This window comes from Pinus tabuliformis, chromosome 7 (genome assembly GCF_031772625.1).
Source record: "Pinus tabuliformis cultivar Carrire ecotype Pingquan chromosome 7, CPIR1, whole genome shotgun sequence".
In the NCBI taxonomy this organism is placed as follows: domain Eukaryota; kingdom Viridiplantae; phylum Streptophyta; class Pinopsida; order Pinales; family Pinaceae; genus Pinus; species Pinus tabuliformis.
This window is the reverse complement of record NC_142293.1, coordinates 1,724,097,195-1,724,102,191: the sequence shown is the minus strand read 5'-3', so window position 1 is coordinate 1,724,102,191 and position 4,997 is coordinate 1,724,097,195.

Here is a 4,997-nt window from a genome sequence, read left to right as displayed (position 1 = left end):
TTCCGGCTACTCTCAGCATTTATGCACTTGTACAAGAGATCAAGACACAATAGGGCATGCAAATAAAAACAGTGTATTCAAAAGAAACCTACTTAACTGATCAAGGAATGTTAAGCTAAATGATACTTGAGCATACACATTTAGGGAAAATGAACCAATAGTTGTATATTAATAGAAAATAATGGGAAGCATACAACCAAGCCTTGATGTTGATAAGCTCTCCTTGAATGAAAATACAAGTCCAATCTAGGCTCTCCAAGCACTCCTTCTCCAAGCCAAATGAGTAGCATATAGGCACAATCTTAGCATAAGGGTGCAAATATGCATAGACCAACCATTTGTGAATGGGAAAAGATGAATATATAGGCAGGGAAAGGGAGTTAGGATCTCTCCAAAGATAGGAGTAGGTCCTCATCTCAAGGAGGTAGCTCATAGGGATAAGACCAAGAGGCCAAGTTGGGAGAATTCGACCTCATCTATGCCGAACAACCTCCATATCGTCCCTCTGGAAGCTTTTAGATTACAAAGATTCTCATCCTCTTTGGGAAACTTTCCTTTTTGGGGATCATCGCAGGTCAAGCGTGATGCAACCGGCGACTATCGTGATTTTTAACTTCATAAGAGCGATGAATCTCAAAATTATGGTTTTAGAGATATTTCTTTAGGGGAAAGCTCAAGACATTTTCCAATTAATGTTTTAGGGAGGATATGAGCTGCATATATGAATGAGTACACTGCATTATGGCCATTTTTCAGGCACTTTGGGGTATTTCACAAGGAAGTGCAGGAGGTGTGACAAAATACTGTGTAACAGATGCCCCCTAAAGCATGGAGGCAAAATGAGGAGTGATGACTGAGATGCTTTACGAGCTTTCGCAAGGACGAGGACAAGCACTGTCAAGAGACCTGCAAATCAAGGATGCATATACATATACATATCTGATATCAAAACATGAGTCCACAGTATAGACGCAACCATCCAAATGAGAAGGATCATCTGTGAATCTAAGATCCAAGGTATGGTCGCAACCATTCGATATAAAAGGATCATCATAAATGTAAATTCCCCACGGTATGGTCATCGCCATATGTATAGTAGAAACATGTGTAAAAGCATGAATAAAATATAACTCCACGTAGCCTCATTCATATCAGACAAGACTCAAGGTCTTGCGCTCCATCCTGACCTAATCAAAGTATGAATTCTAACATGTGAATGAATGTGTCGAAGTCGAACATGCTAGAAAACCACCTGATTACCATCCAATGATGTGGACCGTTAACAGGTACAAGAGAAACTACCAATAATGACAACGGCTCTCAAGGTACGATAGTATAATTTGTGAATGTGAAAATGAAGCTAATGTCAAACACTCATGGAATCATCCGATTGAAGGTCAATAGTGAAAATCTATCGTTAGATGCGAAGAACTTGCCATTAAGGCATGCAATCTCTAAGGTACTGAAATGGAATTTCTAAGTCATCTCCTGGATAATGAGCTAAAGTCGACAGGAAGTGACCTGTCGAAGGAGGTTCATAATGATTCCGTCATCATCGACATGAAACAAGGAATAAATTGGGATAAACGAGTATGATCCAGGACCGTGAAAAAATTTCAGACAATGTATAGGTATTAAATTGCAGATAGGACTTCTCTTGAACATTTTGGCAACACGACTCCAGAGTGTGGCAACATTAGACTCAACATAGGCCTAAGGGTCATAATGATGAAGTGGAATAATCAAATGAGAGGCAAAATGGATCACCCAAACCCGGAAGGACAAGAGACTAAGTGAGGATGTCCCAAACCCGACACGAGAAATAGATGAGTGTCATGTTCAAGAGAGACATGCTGCCTATACAAGAGATGTTTCAATTTCACTTTTCCCCCCACTATTTCTAGTGAGCACCTCTTTATTTTTACACAAGCTTGAAGAGGATACCATATGATTGTCGTATAAGTTCACCCTTCAGATGAATCCATCCTAGTAAGTTTTACGAGTCCTAGGAAGGAGAAAACCGGTCTCATCATGGTGACGAGTCTTTCATCGTAAAATTTTGACGAGTGTGACATAAGAATTACTCGGTATCTTTTTCATATTTAGAGAGTTTGAAAAAGAGACGAAAAAATAAAACTCGATTAGATCCTTTTCGTAATTTGTCTTTGGAACCTGAAAAGGTAGAAAACAATATTTGAGAGAACCTCTTGACCATGTCGACCAAGGTGTTCTTTTTTTGTACAATAGTCTATCTCAGTTTGGAAAAGGGTTAAACTTATACTAGATGACGTCAATTCATTTACTTTAACAAGTTTGAAATGACAAGTACTCGACAATATTTTCATATTTCAAGAGTCAGAAAGGAGCTGAAAGATGAATCTTCTTGGAGGAATGAGTGGTATAAAAGGGATAGCAACTTCTTCCGATCATGATGGAACTGCTAAAAACATGTAATGGTCAAGAGGCTGACTAATAATACCACTCATCGTAGATGTTCCTCAAGCAAGGGTAAAACAACTTAGTGAAAGCGAATGATTGGCTAAAGAGATGGTGACGATGGAATGAAAAAACAAAGGTTCATATGGAAAAAAATGGCTGAAAAAAATGGCAATCATGAGATGTAAAGCAGGAATGGTTTCATTTTTACACAAGATTGAAACATGAGAAACTATGCTTGAGTATACTTGAGGATGGTTTCATTTTTTCACAAGCTTGAAACATGAGAGAAAACTATGCTTGGATTTGGTTTCATTTTTACACAAGCTTGAAACAAAGATAAACTATGCTTGAGATAAGGTTGCATGCCCCCAACATAATGACTCAATTCATGGAACATGCCCCGCAAGCTTCATTTCATTCACCTAAGTAGATGGAATGAAGGTTGAGTTATGAGATCAAGTGAAAGACTCGACTGGGATTTTACGAGATCTAATAAAAGACTCAAATTGGAAAGGGATTTGTTTCATTTTTTAACGAGTTTGACAAAGGAAAAGAACCATGCTCATGACACCTTGTTTCATTTTTTAATGAGGTTGACATAGTAAAAGAACTATCCTCATATCCTTTGTTTCATTTTTTAGGGAGCTTGAAACAAGATAAGGAACTTTTATCCATATCCCGTGTTTCATTTTTTAAGGAACTTGACACAAGACAAGGAACTCTGCTCCATGGTCCTTGTTTCATTTTTTAAGGAGATTGAGACAAGGCAAGGAACTCTACTCCAACCCTTGTTTCATTTTTTAGGGAGCTTGACACAAGGCAAGGAACTCTGCTTCATGGTTTTTGTTTCATTTTTACAGAGCTTGACACAAGATAAGGAACTCTGCTCCATATCCCTTATCACAACCCAAAAGAGGCCATGGCTTCCAAGAGGTTCTCATCAGATGGGAGAACAACACTCTGGAAGGGATACATGTCTGGGGATCCAAAGGAAAAATCAGGCTCCAATGCCCCTAGTACATGGTGTACTACATCACCTACTAGATCATCGGTAAATGAGGGCATGGAACAGGTGGCCACGTAATTAACCCGTGGTGGGGGTGATACCGCTTGCAGATTGTTGTGCTGTACAACAACCCCCCATTTCTAAAAAACGTTTACACAAATTTTTTAATAAGAAATGGGTCCCTTTTTAAATAAACTTAATAGGATTTGTGAGTTGATAAATAAAACTGGTATTGACTTCATTAGAAGAAAAACCTTTATCAAAAGGCCCGATGTAAATAATTCATTTTGTAAAGCTTTTTGAAAAGTATAAAGTGTTCCTTTGAAAAACAATATAAATAATTTTACATTGTGATAAAGCGATCGGAGATTGCGTATCGCAATGACAAAGGGACACACATAAAGAGGGCCTCATCAAGTCCTCCAATCTGATAAAGGTAATCGCAATTGGAAATCGGAGGTATCATATGAAAAAGAACTAAAAGCGCAAGCTGAACCCCCGATTGCGATCAATAAATAAGGCACGCATCTCAAGAAGAAAACATTCATGAAATGGTTTGCATGCATAAGTCTTTCTAAAAATTAATAAATCAAACCAATCCAATAAAAACATACTCCACTTTATTACAATATCCCTTTATCGAAAATTGGAGATATTCGTTGCAAGTGATGAAATCCTTACCCTTTGAAACTCCCGATTGCGATTTGAGATTTATCACCGAACGCCGATCGGGGAAATCCAAAGACACGCTTGAGATAATCATTCAATATATGATCGATGAGACGGGTCTTTATTATATTTATCCATCACGATTGGCGGCTCAAATGGCTATTAAATTTCACAGTTAAGAGTAAATCCTTCAAAGATTTCACTTGTGGTGGTTTTTAATTGCATCCGACTTATGATATGTCAATCACTTTAATTTTGTTCATTTTCATATTGGATTTCAGTGGCAATATCCCTGTGTTACGGTTTGTAATTGTTTGTGCAGAGTTTCTTTGAACTCATGAATCCGGAGAAGATGGGGAAGAAATCTAAGAAGGCCAAGGCAACTCCTGTAGCTAAAGAACCAGAACCGAGCAAGAAGGGACTAATATCAGATACAACATGTCTCAGTCTGGGAAATGCGAGCTGGGAAAGCATCTACAATTTGATAGAAGCAGAGGAGCCTGAAGAATTGGAAGAGGAAGCCACAGCCGATTCCACTAGCAAGTCAGAAGGAACTCTCAAAGAATTGGCTTGTTCATACCTTCACAGGATAGCAGTGCGGGCCAAAATTTTGCCATACACTGATGTGGTTAGATGGGTCATCGAGAAAATCCCAACTTTAGATAAAACATTTTCCACAGCTGATGGAAGAACATTTGGGTCATTTAAACCTGAAGATCTCAGGCAAATGTACCATCTACCTCCGCCCGAGAAGCACTATAACAAGGCATTCCTGGAAGCATTTGCAAAAGAAAATGACTTGGAATCAGACCCGATTAGACACTGGAGGCATTTCCCGGAGAAACATAAGCACGAGTCATCGGGTAAGTATTCTGTTGACTCA